Source organism: Lagenorhynchus albirostris, chromosome 1 (genome assembly GCF_949774975.1).
Source record: "Lagenorhynchus albirostris chromosome 1, mLagAlb1.1, whole genome shotgun sequence".
Taxonomy (NCBI): domain Eukaryota; kingdom Metazoa; phylum Chordata; class Mammalia; order Artiodactyla; family Delphinidae; genus Lagenorhynchus; species Lagenorhynchus albirostris.
The window spans coordinates 24,951,867-24,973,430 of record NC_083095.1 but is presented as its reverse complement, the minus strand read 5'-3'; the positions used below and the strand labels follow the sequence as shown (position 1 = coordinate 24,973,430).

General features: G+C 43.3%; 1 pseudogene; it reads right to left on the bottom strand.

Moving 5' to 3' along the window:
- Positions 1–3,217: 3,217 nt before the first annotated feature.
- Positions 3,218–21,564, bottom strand: part of LOC132527691 (cyclin-dependent kinase 1-like) — a 171,906-nt pseudogene continuing 153,559 nt past the window's right edge.

Sequence of the window (21,564 nt, the reverse complement as noted above, 5' to 3'; positions counted from 1 at the left end):
GGCTAAGGTTGGTTCAGTGGGTTGTGTAGGCTTCCTGGTGGAGGGGACTAGTGCCTGTGTTCTGGTGGATGAGGCTGGATCTTGTCTTTCTGGTGGGCAGGTCCACCTCTGGTGGTGTGTTTTGGGGTGTCTGTGGACTTATTATGATTTTAGGCAGCCTCTGTGCTAATGGGTGTGGTTGTGTTCCTGTCTTGCTAGTTGTTTGGCATAGGGTGTCCAGCACTGTAGCTTGCTGGTCGTTGAGTGAAGCTGGGTGCTGGTGTTGAGATGGAGATCTCTGGGAGATTTTCGCCATTTGATATTATGTGGAGCTGGGAGGTCTCTTGTGGACCAGTGTCCTGAAGTTGGCTCTCCCACCTCAGAGGCACAGCACTGACTCCTGGCTGCAGCACCAAGAGCCTTTCATCCACATGGCTCAGAATAAAAGGGAGAACAAGTAGAAAGAAAGAATTAGTAGAAGTAGAAAGAAAGAAAGGAGGGAGGGAGGAAGGAAGGAAGGAAGTAGGGAAGGAAGGAGAAAAAGAAAGAAAGAAGATAAAGTAAAATAAAATATAGTAAGATAAAATATAATAAAGTTATTAAAATTAAAAAATAATTATTAAGAGAAAAAAAAAACGGACAGATAGAACCCTAGTACCAATGGTGGAAGCAAAGCTATACAGACAAACTCTCACACAGAAGCATACACATACACACTCACAAAAAGAGGAAAAGGGGAAAAAAATCATAAATCTTGCTCTCAAAGTCCACCTCCTCAATTTGGGATGATTCGTTGTTTAAAGGAGGGAAGGAGGGGAAAGAAAGAAAGAAAGAAGATAAAATAAAATAAAGTTATTAAAATAAAAAATAATTATTAAGGAAAAGAATTAAACAAAAACAAAAAACGGACGGATAGAACCCTAGGACAAATGGTGGAAGCAAAGCTATACAGACAAAATCTCACACAGAAGCATACACATACACACTCACAAAAAGAGGAAAAGGGGAAAAAAATCATAAATCTTGCTCTCAAAGTCCACCTCCTCAATTTGGGGTGATTCGCTGTCTATTCATGTATTCCACAGATGTAGGGTACATCAAGTTGATTGTGGAGCTTTAATGCGCTGCTTCTGAGGCTGCTGGGAGAGATTTCCCTTTCTCTTCTTTGTTCTCACAGCTCACAGGGGCTCAGCTTTGAATTTGGCCCCGCCTCTGCCTGTAGGTCGCCGGAGGGCGTCTGTTCTTCGCTCAGACAGGACAGGGTTAAAGGAGCCGCTGATTCGGGGGCTCTGGCTCACTCAGGCCGGGGGTGGGGAGGGAGGGGCACGGAGTGCGGGGCGGGCCTGCGGCGGCAGAGGCTTGCAGGACGTTGCACCAGCCTGAGGCGCGCCGTGCGTTCTTCCGGGGGAGTTGTCCCTGGATCTCGGGACCCTGGCAGTGGCGGGCTGAACAGGCTCCCCGGAAGGGAGGTGTGGAGAGTGACCTGTGCTCGCACACAGGCTTCTTGGTGGCGGCAGCAGCAGCCTTAGCGTCTCATGCCCGTCTCTGGGGTCCGCGCTTTTAGCCGCGGCTCGCGCTCGTCTCTGGAGCTCCTTTAAGCAGCGCTCTTAATCCCCTCCTCGCGCACCAGGAAACAAAGAGGGAAGAAAAAGTCTCTTGCCTCTTCGGCAGGTCCAGACTTTTCCCCGGACTCCCTCCTGGCCAGCCGTGGCGTACTAACCCCCTGCAGGCTGTGTTCACGCCGCCAACCCCAGTCCTCTCCCGGCGCTCCGACCGAAGCCCGAGCCTCAACTCCAGGCCCGCCCGCCCCGGCGGGGGAGCAGACAAGCCTCTCGGCCTGGTGAGTGCCGGTCGGCCCTGATTGTCTGTGCGGCAATCTCCCCGCTTTGCCCTCCGCACCCCTGTTGCTGTGCTCTCCTCCGCGGCTCCGAGGCTTTCCCCCTCCACCACCCGCAGTCTCCACCCGCGAAGGGGCTTCTAGCGTATGGAGACCTTTCCTCCTTCACAGCTCCCTCCCACTGGTGCGGGTCCCGTCCCTATTCTTTTGTCTCTGTTTTTTCTTTTTTCTTTTGCCCTACCCAGGTACGTGGGGGGTTTCTTGCTTTTTGGGAGGTCTGAGGTCTTCTGCCAGCGTTCAGTAGATGTTCTGTAGGAGTTGTTGCACGTGTAGATGTATTTGTGGTGTATCTGTGGGGAGGAAGGTGATCTCCGCGTCTTACTGTTCCGCCATCTTCCTGGAACTGATGATCAATTTTTTAAATTGAAGTATAGTTGCTCTACAATACTATATAAGTTACAGTTGTGTAATATAGTGATTCACAATTTTTACAGGTTATGCTTCATTTAGAGTTATTATAAAATATTGGCTGTGTTCCCCGTGTCTTGCAATATCACCTTGTAGCTTTTTTTTTTTTTTTTGCACGGTACGCGGGCCTCTCACTGTTGTGGCCTCTCCCGTTGCGGAGCACAGGCTCTGGACGCGCAGGCTCAGCGGCCATGCCTTACGGGCCTAGCTGCTCTGCAGCATGTGGGATCTTCCCAGACCGGGGCACGAACCCGTGTCCCCTGCATCGGCAGGCGGACTCTCAACCAGTGCGGCACCAGGGAAGTCCCTTCTTTTTATTTTAAATATACATAGACCTTGTACCTTTGTCCTTGCTAAAAAATCAGCTCTTTTGCAGGTATTTTAGGATTTTCTATGTAAGCAATCACGTTATTTGTGACAAAGACAGTTTTGCTTCTTTTCAAAGCTGGATGCTTTTTATTTATTCTACTGCCTTATTAACCTGGTAAGACTTTTAGTATAATGTTAAAAAACATGGTGAGAGCAGATATTCTTGCCTTGTTCTTGATCTTAAGGGGAAAGCCGTTCAGTCAGTGTGATGTTAGTTGTAGGTTTTTCCAAGATGCCCTTTATCAGGCTGAAGAAGTTTTCTTCTGTTCTTAATTTACTAAAAGGTTTAAATTTTTTTTCTCATTTTTTTGTCATCAATACTAGATTTATAGTTTTATTATAGTAAAAAATAGTTGTTACAGTGAGATCTACACACATATACAGAATTACATTTAAATTCATATAGAACAGTATTTACATTTTAAGTTATACCTGAAATTAGAAGATGAAGTATGGCTTAAACTTTACAACAAAGAAAAGAAAAATACATGGGATAAAAATAGAGTTAACAGTAAAAATAGAACAATCTGTTCTTGATACATGTGGAAACTTTTTGTCAGAATGCTACATCTTCTTAATATGATTGTCTAAACCATTAAAATATGGGTAGCTCAGTTTTATTTTGTCAGCAATTTCTTTGACAGGATTATAAACTAATGTTTTTGAAAGCAAATCCAAGCCATTTTCAACCAAGCTTTTGACATGGGATGCTAGCTTCCTGGTTTTCACTTGGGAAATGTATTCTTATAGGCCTGTAAAGATGCCACTTCTGGCCATGCTTCATTACTGGGGGGGCCCAAAGTTCTGAATATTTTAAAGAGTTGATCAACATCTGAATTCCCATAGAAAAGTGGCTTCTTTGTTGTTAATTCTGCAAATATGGTGTCTATATGCCAAATGTCAACTGGAGTCGAGTAGTGAGCTGACCCCAGCAGTACTTCTGGAGATCTCTACCAGAGTGTTACTAACTCATGTATGTATACTCTAATAGGTATTCCAGAAGCTCTGGCAAAGCCAAAGTCAACTAGTTTAATTGTTCCTTTGTTATCAATAGATTTTGAGGTTTTAAATCTCTGTGAAGAGATCTTCTAGGCTGACAAAACACAATCCCTTGTAGGGTTTATTACAAATAACTCTTAACAAGTGAAGAATCCATGAACAGACCTGGAGGGATAGAATCCAAGTACTTTTGAGATCCAAGGAATTCAAAGATGAGATGTAACCTGGATTCTTGCGTAACCACATTTGAAGATTGACTATGTTTGGATGACAGAGTTCTAAAAGAGAAATTTCCTGAGTTGAGGCACTAGGAACACTTCCTCTTTACTTTCTAGTCTGATTTTTTCATGGCTACCACTTGACCTGTAGTTTTGTGTCTACCCTTACACATAATTCCATAGATACTTCTCCAACTTTCTCTATTTTGGAATAATCATCCACAATTACTAAATAGGAATGGTAGATCCTGGATTATCATTCTGTGATGGTAGAGGATGTGGTTGGAGGTGTCAGAGGGGTGGTGGAGGCAGTGATGCAGCCATCATATCTGTGTCGCTCTTCCTCAACTTCCAAGAGCACTGAGAGCTTTTATTATCAATAATTTTCTAATAATCTTTCTGAGTCTATTGAGATAATTGTTTTCTTCTTTTTTGTTCTGTTAGTATGTTGAATTACATTGATTGATATTTGAATGTTAAACCAGCCTTGCATTCCTGAGATAAAACCCACTGGATCATCATGTATGAATTGTTTTTGAAAACATTTGATGAATACTTTTCTATTATTTGAGGCACATTTGCATTTCATCTGAGAGAAGCCAGGAGACTCTGCTCCCATTGGCTGCTTTTGGGAGCACAGTGCGTCCTTGGTGCTTGAAACTTGGATAAGTGGGTTTTTGTACCCCTTTGAGATCCTTGGGGGAAGTGTCCAGACTGAGACATGTGGGAATCTTGGTAGAGTGTTGATAATTTCTTGCCCCCCCCGAATCAATATATTTGTTCAATCAAAATGTTTGTTCAGGGCTTCCCTGGTGGCGCAGTGGTTGAGGGTCCACCTGCCAATGCAGGGGACACGGGTTCGTGCCCCGGTCTGGGAAGATCCCACATGCCGCGGAGCGGCTGGGCCTGTGAGCCATGGCCACTGAGCCTGCGTGTCCGGAGCCTATGCTCCGCAACGGGAGAGGCCACAACAGTGAGAGGACCGCGTACCGCAAAAAAAAAAAAAAAAAAGTTTGTTTAGCTTTAATTTGGAGAAGGAGTTGAAAACTGGGAAAGTGAAAAAAGAATGGAGAAGGAGGACTGCTGGTAGAAACCTCAAAATAGGGAGAATATTAAGATATTAGCTACCTTAAATGACAAATATTCACTATTGAAATCATGGCCCTTAGAGGTCTTAGCTACAACTTCAGGATCATCTTGCAGTATTCCTTTAACCACACATTCTACTTTCCTGAGAAGAGTTTCGAACTTGCGTTTTTCCTCTATCTATCTCCTTAATTTCCAGCGACACACTGGCATCCAGTGATGTTTGAACGTATCTTTCCTTGTGTAGTAGTGCTCCATGCAGCTGCCCGGCAGACCCACTCCTTAATTTGACTCTGGCCTGTTTCCTCTTAATGCTTTGATCAGTATTTGTTGAGAGCTCAGTGTCCCCTTCTTCGAGACTCCAGGGAGATGGGTATGAAATATTATAATAATTTATTTTCACTCAAGGGCATTAAGACCAGGAGAAACCTCTCTTGGCCTGCCTCAGGGGCTGGGGTTAGAGTCCGTGTGTTAGGAGTAGGGAGACTGAGACATGGGATTATGAAAAGGAAACTTTCAGTGGATGAAATGATAGGAGAGAGTCTGGGTGGCTCCATCGAGTCCCAGATAGCTGCCACCTTCTCAAGGTTAACACACTGAGAAGGGCTAGACCCTCTTGGCTTTCTCCTGTGTTCAGGCCGCTAGGGATCTATGAGTCTGTGAAAATAGCTGCTGTGCAGAGTAGAGCAATGCAGTCTCTCTTTCTCTATTCTCTGTCTCATTTTCCATTCTCTCCTCGATCCCCCTCTAACCTAGACTGGGACAATCAGATGACAAAAGAGATCTACTTTAAAACGAGTGCACTCAGGTATTTATAGTAAGGAAATGGACTGAATGAGCCAGCTGCTAAAAATAGATGGTATGACTTAATCCATGCAGGAAGATTGTGGCCCAATGCATTTAGGGATAAAATAAATCATTTCAGATCTAATATTTAGAAAACTTATCCCAGATTGGAATGGTTGGCCTCTTGTGAGAAATGCTATAGATTTTTCTAAACTGGTAGCAGGGGTCGGGATGGGCTTTGCAGGGAAAAGGCTTGACATCAGCCTAGACATCAGAAGATCTTCTCAAGTCTGTTTTAGTTTTCCTCCAGAGAAACTGGTCTAAGTCCTCTAAGCTCTGTACAAAACAAATGTCAGTAAACCTTGCTGAGTCCATAAGGTGGGTTTGGGGCTCTGACTTATGTTTGGGGGATACTAACTCTGTCAGTTGTAGATACTCATTCAATTTTCCCACATGGGTAAGTTCTTTTAATAAATAAACACACGCATAGCATTTATTGAACACTTCCTGAGTGACATGCACCATGCTAGGCCCTTCTCATTCTATTTTATTTAGACCTCACCCTAACCTTGGCATATGCTCTCCTTTTTGCTGATACAGAAACTGAGGCTCAGCTAGGATTTTCCAAAGCCATGTTGGTTGAGAATAGCAGATTGAGATCTGAACTCGTATCTAGCATGGGGGATAGATATGGAGTCATGCAGTATTTTTGCAATCCTCTTGGCATTTTATTCTGGGCTGTGCACTTACAGGCCCTCAATCAGTGTTTATAATGAAGGCTTTCTTGATTCTCATTATCTCTTCCTCCTTTGAGTTCAATAGCCTACTTGTACTGTTCAACTTCGCATCCACTTTATGTTATCTTATATCATCCATTGTATCAGTTAGGAATGTGTTAATTTGCAAGGAAAAATACCTCAACCGATGTGGTGTTTTAAAGAAAAATGGTTGCAAGTTCTTTTTACGCCTCTAATTGAGAGCTGGCCTCTGTGTCTCGTCTCCTTGAATCTGGTGACTGCTTCGACCAACTGAGTACTGTAGAAATGACACTGATTCCTGCATGAGCCTGGATCATACAAATCCATGCAGCTTCCTTCTAGGTCTCTTGGAATGCTTGCTCTCAGAACCCAGCCATTGTGCTGGAAAAGCCTAAGCCATATGGAGAGGCCACATGTGTTGGCACTGGTCAACAGTCACATCTGAGCCCAGTCTTTTATCATTCTAGCCTGGGTACCAGACACATGAGTGAAGAAGTTTTCATGGAAATGGATTCTCCAGGGCCAGCTATTCTAGTTCCTGGGTGTTTGAGTCACTCACCCGGTTGAGTCTTCTCAACAGAGGCTCCGGATATCATGCAGTAAAGACAGACCATTCCAGATGGACCCTGTCTGAATTCCTGACCTCCAAAATCTGTGAGCTTAATAAAATGACTTATTTGAATGGCACTTTTAGAGTAGCTTGTGACACAGTACAAGTAACTGGGATATCCAGCTAGCACTGGTTTACAGCAATTGAAATATGTGTATACGTGTATTTAATGTAGTAGAAGATCTAGAGGTAAGCCCTTGTTGGCATTAGTTCACTGCTCAGCTATGCCATCAGGGACCCAGGATCTTTCCATGTGTCCATATTGCCATCCTTAGTGTGTTGCCTTTGTTCTCATGCTTGTTGCCTCATAGTTTTGGCATAAATGCTGTAGCTCCAGGCATTGCGTCCGCATTCAAGTTAGGAAGAAGAAAGGACAGGCAGAGCTAGTCTCATCTATATGGTTTTATTAGGAAAGCAAAAGCTTTCCCAGAAGCCCTCAGGTCTTTGCTTATGTTTCACCAGCTAGAATTTTGTCACGTGTTCACCCCTCAGGGGAAGGGAGGCTGAAAAAATGAGTATTTACCTGGCATATTGCTGTCCTAGTCTGGATTTGCTTAGCAAGGATGCCGGAGTGCGTGAGCACCATGTGGGCAAGACCAGTGTCTGCCACATACCTCAGTTGCTTTGCATCACTTTTTTCTGGTTGGTTCAACTAGGTGGTGAGTTTTTGAAAACAGAGACAGCGACGGTTCCTCCTCTGGAATGCTTCTTAGCATGCCATATAGCGCTGAGAATGTCACTTCTGTTTAATATATTCACCTATTGAAGAAAGAGAAGAACAATAAGGGGGAGATTTTCTAGAGCAGAGGTATTCACATGTTTTCCTTGCATATCCCCTGAAAAAAATTTGGAGGCAGTGTACCCCCTCGTATATTTTTAACTTGGTATCTACAGTTACTATAACTTTACATAAAAATTACAAAGAATGTAATTTTGGGCAAATAATAAATTCTGAAATTTAAAAATTTTTAAATAAACCTTTACATTGCCCTTTTTAAAGTTTCCAGTCTAAATACCATAATGATTTGATACTACTGTCTTCTGTTTAAAAATATACAAAAGAGCTTTTCTTTAGTAGTCAGAAAATTTTACATCATTGCTTTTTCTCCTTGAACTCACATTTTCATTCCACTTTCCCCACAGAATTTTATCCTCATGTAATATATTTTTATGCTTGAAAGTTTTTTATCGATTTCTTTATCACGCTTCTCTGCAACAAAAACATACATATAGATTGAAACAGCATTTTAAAACATTTCATGTGCCTAAAAGGCTTTATGTATTAAAACATTCCTTCTGGATTGAATTATCATTAAAATTATTATACTATGTAATTGAGAAAAGCAACATAGATATATTATAATTTTGATATGGAATTATTAAACACAGAAGTGAAATTCATTGGAAATGCATCTGCTGTGAGATGGATGGCATTTTAAAAACTTGTATCATGTATCTGTGGGTGAATATTACTTATTGCTTGATTGAGACAGTTCGACATCAGTTGCAAACCAAGTTTTTGTTTATTAAGACATAAGTGCTGACGGATGTTAACTAGACTTATTGTCATCATTTTGCAATCTGTACTAGTATTGAATCATTACATTGTACACCTGAAACTAGCGTAACATATTTCAATTAAAATAAAAGGTTAAAGTGCTGAAAACGTTCACATAAGTAAGTGGAAATGTAAGGAAAATTGTTACATTTGAATTATTTGAACTGCTTCCAAGTCATATATTAAAAATCACATAGTGGTCTATCATCAAAAATTTGTTTTAATGATCTATCAGCTGACAGCGCAAATTAGGTCCCCATTTGATTATGTGGAAAACGCCTGACTTGGAAAAGAAATTGTAACCAGTCATTTGAGTTGCTCATTTGCAAATGGATTTTCCCCTCTCATTAGAGACATTCACAACCTCAATATTTCTATTTATTCCCTGTTTGGAGCCCTGGAAGTTTGTCCTCCAGGACACATAGTAAGATTTGGGATGTGTGAGCACTATGTCTTGCTTTTGGTAAGTGGGAGGAGGGCTACTGTGAAAGAGAAGATAGGGAAGATGTGGAAGGAGAACTTCCTGGTGCCCCAGCTGCAGGCAGATCAATTTTAGGGGAGTCTGTAGGAAAAATGAAGATTTGGAAATTGATCTTTATCAGTCTATCCATGTCCCCAAACCAAGTCCTCTTATACCCCCAACAGCATGTGTACCCCAACTTGAAGGCTGCTGTTCCAAAAGCTGTTAGAACTCATAGAGACGTTATCACTCTTGGAGAGGATGAATTTGCTTGAGTTCCCCTTTAGGCATACTGGCTCGCACTTAATGAGCTGCTCTGTGCAGTGCCTTATAGGTACCATCTTACCAAGTCCTGAGAACAATCTTAAGAGGGAGGAATCATTATCTCTATTTTGCAGATGAGAATGCAGTGGTTAAGGGAAGTAGCAGGCATCAGGCACCAAAACTGGGGTTCAAACCCAGGTCTATGGGTTTACAGAGCCTGAGCTATTTAGCCACTGTGTAAATTGTGCCTGGCTCTGGTTACAGGGAGCATAGCTCTTCACAGGAGCTGTTGCCTGGACTGCTGTTGCTTTTATCTTTGTTTCCTTCTTGGCAAATTTCTCTAAACCCAGATGGCTGGGCCCTACCTCTAGAATTTCTGATTCAGTAGGTCTGGGGGAGGCCGAGAATCTGCATTTCTAACAAGTTCCTAGGTCTGGGAGCCCACTTCTCTAAAGCACGTCCAGCTTCATGGGAGAGATTCCCGTTTCTAATGTATTTAGGGACTGATGCTTTTTCCCTTAAGTTTCTTTTAGGGCTGAGGTTTTCATTTGCCTTGAAGTGAGTATATGTAAAATGCACATTGCATATATATTTCAATGCCTGAAACAACTTTGGAAAAACTTGTGCTGCAGGAATTTTTGCTGGAGATTATTTTGGTGGTTTTGCACACGAAGGTCCTCTGTGTCTCTGCCAAGTTGTTCACTCTGTCTGACTGGATGGAATGTCCTTTCCTTCATTCTTCACCTGTTGGTTCAGTCCTCAAGACTCATCTCAAAATAATGTCTTCTCTCTGAAATTTGCTGGTTAACTTAAGTACCTCTTCCCTGAACTCCTCTAGCCCGGCATAGAATGCTGTAGGCACAATATTGCTTACACATTCTCTCTTGCATTGGTTGATAAATTTGATACTAGCAAAGTGCCCAATAAATAATAATAGCTAGCAAACATTTAATGAGCACTTACTAAATACCAGGCATTTGCTTACATTTCCTATTTCATTAAATTCTTACAACAATATTATGAGGTAGATACTGTTATTATCCCTATCGCATAGTTGAGGAAACTGAGGCACAGAAAGGTAACTTAGACAAGGGCATACAGCTATTCAGGGCCATTTCCTTTGTTGAAGTCTCTGTGGCCTAGACTGACCCTTGGGCTTGCAGCCCCAAATACTGATCTGTCAGCTCATGAAGCTCATTGACATGAATGCACATAATTTGTGTCGAGAGAATGCCAGGCCATTGATTTGTGTGGCTAGAAATGCCCAGGGGAAAGGGTACTCTGGGCAGTGTATTCTGTCTCTTATGGCAGACTTCTCGGGAAGCCTAAGTATAAGCCTTCATTTGACTTGCTAGCACAACAGTTCAGACCGGGGGAGTTAGCGACACAGGTGCAACCTGTAGTGGCCTCGGGTTAATACAATTCATTGCTGCAACAAAGATACTGTTGGGAGCAATAGGACAAGTCCTTGGGTACTATTGCTTGGTGGATAACAGAAGAGATTCTGCAGCTAGACTGAACGGTTCAAATTCCAGCTCTGCCACTTACTAGCTATGAGGAGTTGAGCAAGTTACTCATCTGAACAAGATGTTGATAATCATGGAAACTATCTCATAGGCTTGTTTCGAGGGCTAATACATTTGCATATATAAGGAACTTAGAGGTGTGCCAAATATATAACAAGAGCTGTACTATTGTGACTATTAGTGTTGTATTCTCAGTGCCCTGTGGAGGCCTGGCACATAATAGGAGTGCTGTGCATGAATGAATAAATGAATGACTAGTTTGACTAAAACTTTGTTAGACTCTACCAATATTTACTTGAAAGCAGTCACTGTCAAAAAAAAACTAACAGTAAAGAGATACATTTTAAATTGAGACCAGTACACATGTACACACACACACTTCATGAAAACAATAAACAATACTTACTATTATTACATGTGATGCAATCATATTTTCTATTCTATGTTATTTCATTTTTTAAAAAATGCTGGTAACTCACTAGTGGATTTTACCGCCTATAAAGGAGTCAGGACAATTTGATAAACTACCGCCTTAAGAGATTTCCCCTTTAATGAACACATTCCATGTATAGATATGTTAATATCACCAGGCAGGCTTTGCATATCTTTGCTCAATCTTTAGAAGACAGACTCATTACCCTCATTCCTCTCATTTTCGAGTTCTTGGGCCCTGTATATAGGTCAGTAGAGATCATCTCCTCTGTTCTGTGGCGGGCCTTGAGGTCTGTGCGTCTTTCCAGGGCCCGTGGATGGAACTCTTCCATGAAGCCCCAATTTCCTCAGGGCTGGGTGGACCAGAGCTGTGACCTAAAATTAACTACATCAAAGGCCTTGAGCCTCTTTGGCAAAGTTCAAACTTGGCTAAGGAAATGCTGTCTTTACAGACTCTAGTCTCAGTTTTAACACTTTCGCCGAAGGTTGACCAGCACCAGCTGTGGAGATGGTCTTGGTCTTTCCCGGCTTCTTGGCTCACCAGATGTAAGTTGCTACCACCCTACCTCCCAAAATGGGCTGTTGGCTCCTGGGCCCCCTTCCACACTGGGGAAGCCTTATGCTTGTATTTAGCCCAGATTCCTCAGTTTTTTTTTTTTTTTTAAAATAAATTTATTTATTTATATATTTTTGGCTGAGTTGGGTCTTTGTTCCCGCGTGCGGGCTTTCTCTAGTTGGCGGCCAGCGGGGGCTACTCTTCATTGTGGTGCGTGGGCTTCTCATTGCGGTGGCGGGCGGGCTTCAGTAGTTGTGGCTCACGGGCTGTAGAGCACAGGCTCAGTAGTTGTGGTGCACGGGCTTTGTTGCTCCGCAGCATGTGGGATCTTCCCGGGCCAGGGCTGGAAGCCGTGTCCCCTGCATTGGCAGACGGATTCTTAACCACTTCGCCACCAGGGAAGCCCTCCTCAGTTTTTTGGTGGCTGGCAAGGGTGAGTAGGAAAGTGTGCTGCTGGAGAATTAGGTTCGATGGGGTGGGCTGGGCCGCAGGGTGCTGGAAGGAGAGGCTGGGTGGAGCGTGTCCTGATGTGGGTTTAGAACTGTATAGACTCTAGACTGAGGTGCCCTTTTGAAATGCACTGGCCTGACCTCCTTTTGCTGCCCTGGATTGTGCTCCCCCGTCTTTGGTCACTCTTCTTGTGTGAATGGTAAGGACAGAATCCTTGGGAAACTTTCCTAGCCATCAGCTTGGTTCTTTTCAAGGCTTGTGTATAAATGCCACATGTAACACTAGTTCAAGTCAAAGGAGAGGAAAGAAAAAGACTGAATGGTCAGGGGAACTCGATGTGTCAGTAATGATACTAACAACCACTGCTACTATTTACTGAGCATTTCTGAGTGATGATACAGTGGATTCTGCCTCCTGATTCAAACTGGCAACTGCATCTCTGCTCTGTTATCTTGTGGTCGAGGGGACCTCTATTCATCTTTGTTGTTTAAACATTTTAAACTCTCTTCCATTGTTTCTTCGAAATGCTAAAACTAGCCTTCTTAAACCATGCCCATTTAGGGCTCTTGTTTTCTTCTGGCTTAGGAGGGTGTAAACCTCCACCTGTCTTCCCACACTCCTGTCCCTCTGTTCTTCATTACTTTTCAAGAATGTTAGATAGAGCCTTAGTATATTCCCACCCAAAGACTCAGTAATGCAGACTTTTAAGATTTAGTGATTTTGTATGTATTACGCATTTTCCAAGTATTCCCTAGCCTGTTTGTTGTTGATAATTATTTTTGCAAAGTCTTCGTTACTTCCTAATAGTTTAAATGTGTTTCTTGGACCCCTCCCTCTTTCCTTTCCTGTACTTTCACTATTCAAGCAGTGGGTTGTGGATTTTTGGATTTTATGGAGCAATAGTTTAAAAAAAAGGTAGGGTAACTTATGTAGGGTTGCCATCTTTTAATGTTTTTCAAATAAAAACAAATACCATTTACTTTTTTTTTTTTTTTTGCGGTACGCGGGCCTCTCACAGTTGTGGCCTCTCCCGTTGCAGAGCACAGGCTCTGGACGCACAGGCTCAGCGGCCATGGCTCACGGGCCCAGCCGCTCCGCAGCATGTGGGATCTTCCCAGACCGGGGCACGAACCCATGTCCCCTGCCTCAGCAGGCGGACTCTCAACCACTGCGCCACCAGGGAAGCCCCCACCGCGCCACCAGGGAAGCCCCCACCATTTACTTTTAATTAATATAACCTTATTTATTTTAAAATAGTTTTAGAATTACAGAAACATTGTGAAAACAGTACAGAGAATTCCCATAGACGTCACACCCAGTTTCTCCTATTATTAACATCTTACATTTGTGTGGCACATTTATCTCAGTTAATGAGCTAATATTGGTACATTATTATTGAATGAAGTCCATATTTTATTCACGTTTTCTTAGTCGTCCCCTAATGCCCTTTTCCGTTTCAGGAGTCCATCCTGGACACCACATTCCATGTAGACTCCTCTTGGCTGTGACAGTTTCTCAGACTTTCCTTGTTTTTGGTGACTTTGACACTTTTGGCGAATACTGGTCAGATATTCTGTAAAAGACCCCTTACTTGGCATTTGCCTGATGTTTTCTCATGATTAGGCTGCGGTTGTATGTGTTTGGAGGAAGACCACAGAAGCCAAGTGTCATTCTCATCGCATATCAAGGGTGCCTACGGTCAACATGACATCACTGCTGTTGCTGACCTTGATCACCTGGCTGAGGTGGGGTCTGTCAGGTTTCTCCACTGTCAAGCTATTTATTTATTTACTTAAGGAATGATTATATTTATTCTTTAAACACTCTTTCAAAAAACCTTAAGGATGCCTCACTTTACAATGGCTGGACACTGTCAAATTATTCTTTTATCGCCCTTTCCATACCGTTCTTTTTGGAAGGAAGTCAGTATGTGCAGCCCATGCTTAAGGAGTGGGGATTTATGTTGCTTCTTTTTGAGGATGGAGTATCTACATAAATTATTTGGAATTCTTCTGTATGGGAGATTTCTCTTCTCCCCCATATATGTATTCAATCATTTATTTATACAAGTATGGGATAGAATCCAATGCTACTTTATTTATTTTGTTGCTCATACTATTCCAGCTTTGAGCACTGCTGGGGGGCGGGGGTTGTCTTTCAGTTGGCTTCCATCATTGTGGTCACCTGGGCTCTTCAATGACACGAGCTATCAATTTCTTTTTACTCTAAGTCTTTTTAGTCTTTTTATACTTTTAAAGTCAGTTTAAGTGAAGGTTTCTGTCACTTGTAACCATAAGATACTTTTTTTCCCCACTCAGAACCTAGATATGTTTATTTTATTTATTTATTTATTTATTTATTGGAGTAGAGTTGCTTTACACTGCTGTGTCAATTTCTGCTGTACAGCAAAGTGAATCAGCCATACGTATACATGTATGCCCTCTTTTTTGGATTTCCTTCCCATTTAGGTCACCACAGAGCACCAAGTAGAGTTCCCTGTGCTCTACAGTAGGTTCTCATTAGTTATCTATAACAAATACCATTTACTTTTACCATCACTTCATAAAAGAAGTTGCCCAGTGGAGTCCTAGAAGCATGGCAGTTGCCTTTGTGGAGATGAGTTCTCAGAGAAGCTCTCCTTCCTTACTGATTCAAGTTCAGTGTAATCTCTTGGGCACCCACTGTGTGCTCAGCTCTGTGGTGGACATAAAAGAAGGATTGGAGTTTTGCCTTTACCTTCAGGGATCCCACAGAGGAGATAAGACAAGCAGCTATGTAGGACTGTAACTCTGGGTCTGCCTTCTCCATGAGACTGTACTCTACTTAAAGGTAAAGATCATACCCGTATGTCTCCTACGTCCCACTGTCAGCACATGTCTGACACTTCATACGTGCTATATCAATGTTTGCTCACTCATAATGAATTACAGGACAGTACAAGATCAAATATGTGTAGACCTTCGATTGAAGTCAATCATGTACCACTACTGTATCATGGGCGGCAGAATAGAGCAGGAAGGGGTAGGTCACAGCTGACTCAAGTTGGCAGGAAGACTTCATAGCAGGAGATGGTGAGATTGAGATGGGCCCTCAGGAATGATTAGAAGTCAGACAACCTGGCAGTAAGCAGTGGGGCTCTGTTGGAAAGCAGCTTGAGGCCCAGGGAGTAATATTCAGAAGAGGTTATGTCTTTGTTTTGCAGGGTAATCGCTTATTTGGATTTTACGGTAGCATGTGTTGGTGATGGATACCAAAGAACCTTTAGGGCAGTGGTTCAAAACTGGGAGTGATTTTGCCCCCTAGGAGACATTTGGCAACATCTGGAGACATTTTTTTTCTTAAAACTGGGGGAAGGGTGCTACTGGCCTGTAGTTCTGGCATATGGTAGAGGCTAGGGATGCTACTAAATACCTTACAATGCACAGGGCAGTCCTCTTCCCCCACCAAAGACTTGGCTGGCCCCAAATGTCAATGGCACTATAAGTTAGAAACTCTGGGGAATTCCCTGGCGGTCCCATGGTTAGGACTCTGAGCTTTCACTGCCGAGGGCCCGGGGTTCCATCCTTGGTCAGGGAACTAAGATATCACAAGCTGTGTAGCACAGACAAAAGAAAAAAAAGAAAAAGGAAAAAAGAAACTCTGATGTAGGGGGATTAATATGAAAAAGGAAATAGATATGATGCTATCAATAGCATTTCATGATCATGAGAAGTGCCTGGAAGCCAAAGCTACTATTACAGGGTAGCATTTACTTCTCTCCTTCTCTCCAAGGAACTTCCTTTTCCCTCCCTTTATGGGTCTCTCTCCTGACATGTGTTGCTGGTGTCTTTCTCTTCTCTCATTACCTCCCCTTTGGTTTCATATCTTCAGAGCTTCTGCTGCCCTCCTGCAAGTCAAGAACCTCAGAGCTACCTGGGGAACTCTGGAAGGCTGTTTGGGCAATGAATAGAATTTGGAGATGAATGCAGTGGTCTTGGCCCAACATATATCTTTACTTTCATGTCATCTAGGCTAAAAGTCATTCTGTTAAGCCTCATGGGTTATGTATTTATTCAAAGGGACTGTTTTGGCTTTGTCACATTTCTAATCTGTCAAGATTTCCTCCCCCCAGGGGTGTGATAGCTGCATTTGTTTACCTTAGGGATGACAGCAGGATATAGAGGTGAGTTTTCCAAAGTATAGTCCCTGTAACATTAATTCTCTATATTAATAAGTATTCTCTGAAAAAAAAGAGTTAAGAAAAAATATTTCAGTGGTCACACTACAGGGTTAAACAGATATTTTAGTGTAAGACTTCTTAGAGTCTTTATTATTCATATGGGCGTTTTGAGTTTCCAAGGGAAGGAAGTGGCATTCTATAGTCTCAAACCTAATTGACCATGGGACACATTTTGTACAACATGTATCAACAACTTAGTTTGGGAAAGTATGGACTTTGGAGCTTTGTACCCAGAATTCACATCTCTGCCTCCATCACTAACTCATTTCTTGGGATAAGTGCTTGACTTTTTGAAGCCTCAGCTTCCTCATCTGGAAAATATAGTTATATGTAGGCAAATAATCCTTCCTCACAAGGTATTGGGTGTTACCTCCTAATCTCATGCTTTCATGGTTGTCACATGTTTCTACATTTTGTCGTTGACATGAATGTCTTCCGTACTCAACTGAAATCATTGAGCGCCTGGATGGTATCTTATGATCTTTATATTCTCAGTTCTTCCCCCAATTCCTGGCCTATCATGGCCTCGGTAAATGCTAAATGAATCAATGGGTAATGTATGTAATAGGCACAGTGCCCCTTGTGCAGTCTCAGTGAATGCTGGTTCTCACCTGGCTCCTTCCCTTAGCCCTCCTCAGTGTGTAACAGCTTTTTGGAAGAGAGAGGAAGGAAGGGGATTGGAGCCGTATGGTGATGGTAACTTCGATAGTTTGGTTGGCTAAAGGCTTCAGGAGGTTTCATGCTTTATCTGTATGACAGTTAGCTAGTGTATCTCAGAGGCTTGCTTAAGGAAGGTGTACTCATCTATTTATAACTTTGTGCCACAGTAACATTGGTTAGCTCTCATCTGGAGCATTCTGCTCAATTTGGGACATCAACTCTCAGGAGGGGGGGATATTGGTTTCTTTAACATCCTTAGCCACGACTGCTTCTGGAAAGGATTGTGGAGAGGGCAAGGGAAACATTCACAAGCTGATGAGGGTCTTCCTGGGAGGGTTCTGGTGCAGATGGACATCTCAGATTATGATGGATGGTGAAGGAAATGACAATGTGTACAGGGATACATGTTAATCTTCTTCGTAAGAGCAGCACACTATAAAGAAAAGGGCTTTGGACTTGTATGAGCAAACCTGGATTTCAGTGTGTGTGTGACTGGGTGGGGGGTTTCCTGCCTCCTGGGCCTGAGTTTGTCTTAAAAATGAAGGTCTGGGGCTTCCCTGGTGGCGCAGTGGTTGAGAGTCCGCCTGCCGACGCAGGGGACACGGGTTCGTGCCCCGGTCCAGGAAGATCCCACATGCCGCGGAGCGGCTCGGCCCGTGAGCCATGGCCGCTGAGCCTGCGCGTCCGGAGCCTGTGCTCTGCAATGGGAGAGGCCGCAACAGTGAGAGGCCCGCGTACCGCAAAAAAAAAAAAAAAAAAAAAAAGAAGGTCTGGGGGACTTCCCTGGCGGTCCAGTGGTTAAGACTCAGCGCTTCTACTGCAGGGGGTGTGAGTTCATCCCTGGTTGGGGAACTAAGATGCCACATGCCATGTGGTGTGGCCAAAAATTAAAAAAAAAAAAAGAAGATTTGGGGCTGGAAGATGTTTGCAGGTCTCTTTTTGTTTGATAAAGCGTAACTGAGACATTTGAGGTCTGTGTTGGAGAAGAGAGTCTAGACTGCAGACTTTTTCTGTGGGTTTCAGAGGGCAGAACTCAGACCAGTAGGGTGGGAAGAGAAGAGGCCAGCTGGCTGCTCAATAAGAAAAAGTCATTTCAGAGGGAGGGAGAATGTGGATGAATCCTATTGCCAGAAGTGCTACCAGAGTCACCTGCCTGGGGTCTTCTAGAGATGACCCTTAAGACCCCTGCTGTCAATGAAGAAAAGTTTTATTTTAGAGTAATTTTAGATGTATGGAAAATTGTGAAGATAATGCAGAGAATTCCCACATACCCTCCATCCAGTTTCCCCTAGTATTAACATTTTATATTAGTAGGACACATTTATTATAATTGATGAACCAACATTGATATATTATTATTAACTGAAGTCCACACTTTATTCAGATTTCCTGAGTTTTTACCTTATGTTCTTTTTCTGTTCCAGGATCCCACCCAGAATATCACATTACATTTAGACTCCTCTTGGCTGTGATAATTTCTCAGACTTTCCTTGCTTTTGATGACCCTGACAGTTTTGAGGTGCACTGGTCAGGCATTTTGTAGACTGTCTCTCAGTTGGGGTTTCTCATGATGTGTTTCTCATGATTAGACTGGGGTCATGTGTTTTGGGGAGGAAGACCATAGAGGTGAAGTGACCTTCTCATCACATTGTATCAATGTGACTTTTCACTGACGATGCTGACCTTGACCACCTGGCTAAGACAGCATTTGTCAGGTTTCTCCAGTATAAAGTTGTTATTATTGTTTTTGCCCTTTTTATATCATACTCTTTAGAAGGAAGTCTCAATGTACAGCCCACACTTATGGGGTGGGAAGTTAGGCTCCCTTTCCTTGGGAGGAGTCTTTAGTTTTAAAAGAAAAAAATTTATTTGGACTCTTGTTTGTCTCCCAAGGCTCTTGCAGAGCCCCAGGTGCAGTGAGTGAGCCCATTCTCATTTTTTCCTCAACATCAGACAGCTAATCAAGGCATGGGGATTTACTTAAACTAACAAATGATTATCCTTCCCTGTAGAAGAGTTACCAGAATGCTGAATTTGCTAATTACTCTTCTCTCTGCTTCTTCCAAGCAGTGATCTTGAGAGAGATGAGACCAATCTATCTTAAGTGAGGGCTGCAACTCAGGAAACTGGGAGGCTGAGGAACAGGGAGGGGTGCCCACTTACCAAAAATGAAGTGGGGGGAGGTGGATGCAGAACTGAAGTGACCTAAAGGGAAATGATGTGGTTAAGAGGGAATTAACCACACTGGGCCTAATTGAAATTTCTCAGTCTGTCCTATCCATCAGCATTTCTTCTGGATTTCTGCTTGTATTGATACCTCTGCTAATGGGGGTTGAGCAGAAATGTTTATCTTGGGACAGGGGCTGCTTGGAGTCTCTCTGGCCTTCTGTTCCCAGCTTGCTGCCATATCCTCCACATCAGGCCTTTGCTGCTCACCTCCAAAGCTGAACGTTTGTGTTCAATTCTGCCGTTAACTGTCTGTGTGATCTTGGAGCTCCCATTTCCTCATCTGTAAAATGATGCGTTAGTTTGACCCAGAAAGGGTAAGATAGGCATTAGCGATGCTTGATCCCTTTTCATACTTTTGGTAGATATTGCTAACTGATCACACCATTCTCTCCTGCTGAGACAGATGGGGCCTCAGAATCTTTCTCAACACAGTGCTGTAGGTATTAACTATTTTTAAAAAAATTATTTATTTGGCTGCATTGGGTCTTAGCTGTTGCCCAAGGGATCTTCACTGTGGCAGGCGTGCTTCTCTCTAGTTGTGGCGTGCTGGCTCTAGAGCGCGGGCTCAGTAGTTGCAGCGCATAGGGTTTCTAGTTGGGGCGTGCAGACTCTAGAATGCACAGGCTTAGTTGCCCTGCAGCATGTGGAATCTTAGTTCTCTGACCAGGGAATCGAACCTGCATCCCCTGCATTGGAAGGCGGAATCTTAACCACTGGACCACCAGGAAAGTCCCAAGTAGGTATTAACTATTGATACATATCAGTTGGGGTGGGCAACAAGTAAATGATTTGCCATCCCTGGACTAGAGGCTTTTTTAGGGTCTTAAGATATTAAGATTCAGGTTTATACAATTCATTATTCAGTCAACAAATATTTCTGAGTGTCCACATGTGCTAGGCATTGTGCTAGAGGCTGGGTATATGTTAGTGAATAAAATAGACATTGTCCCTGCCTTTGTGGGGCATAAAGATTGTAAATTCTTTGATAAATGTCATGTGTTGTATCTCAGTAGCTCTTAGTATAGTTGAGGGCAATCAAAATCAGCTGATGGTGGGAGGGGTAGGAAGTAGATTTCATTAAGCACCTTGGGCAAGGTTCAAATATATTATCTCATTTAATCCTCACAGCCACCTTATAAGTTAGGAAGCAACAGTCACAGTTTACAAATGAGAAAAGCAAGGCATACAGAAGAAGTTGCCCAAGAGCCAGGAGTGGTAAGTGGTAGAGCAGAGACTGAACCTTTGTCAGTCTGATGCCAAGGGCAGTGGTTTTTATACCACACCTCACTCATCCAAACTTTCTGTTCTTTCATAAAGAGAGAACATCTTCAGTAAGGAAGGAGGGCAGATTAGAGTCCACGCCACGGAGAAGGGGAGAGGATGGGCCCGTGTAGGTGCTGACCTATGGCTGCTGGCGGCCCTGGCTGGGGCTGCTGTGTGTGGCTGGTGCAGCCAGTCGGCCCAGTGGAGCAGGGGTCTGGCTAGATTGGTGATATGAATGAGGGCAGCCGAGAGAACGCGCCTCCTCCTGCCCTGGATCATTATCATATCACGTCAGCCTGATTTCCTCCTAGGCCTACCTCGGACTTGCAATGTAACCAGTCCTCTTCCAGTTTCTACCAGCTGCTTAAAGCTCTAAGATTTCTCCCTATGCTCCTGTGCTGCCTCAAGTTGGGTTGCACCCTGGAAAGATGTGTTGAAGGAAGAGGAGGAAGGAGGCGAATATTGGGCATAGTGGGTTGAACTTGCCCTCCTGCATGTGGCTCTACTCCAGGCCTAGACCTCTGTCAGGTCCTGGACACCCAGCCTGGCCTTGCTCTGTTCTCACATTTAATACAAAGCTCTCCACCAGACTTTGGCAGGTCAGCTCCTGAATGCCCAGAGTTTCATTCATGGAGACTGATGATGTTCAGAGTTCAGAGGCCCATTAGTCCTCCTTGAATCGTGGGTCCAATATGGGAGAAATAAAGGACTTTCCTGGAAAAGAAATAGGGAAGAACATCTCTGAGGCTTCACTTAAGTTACTTCCAGAGACTAGGAAGACCCCTTTTCTCTTAGGCAAGCACTCCCTTTCTTCTTCTCCTGAATAACAATTTAATG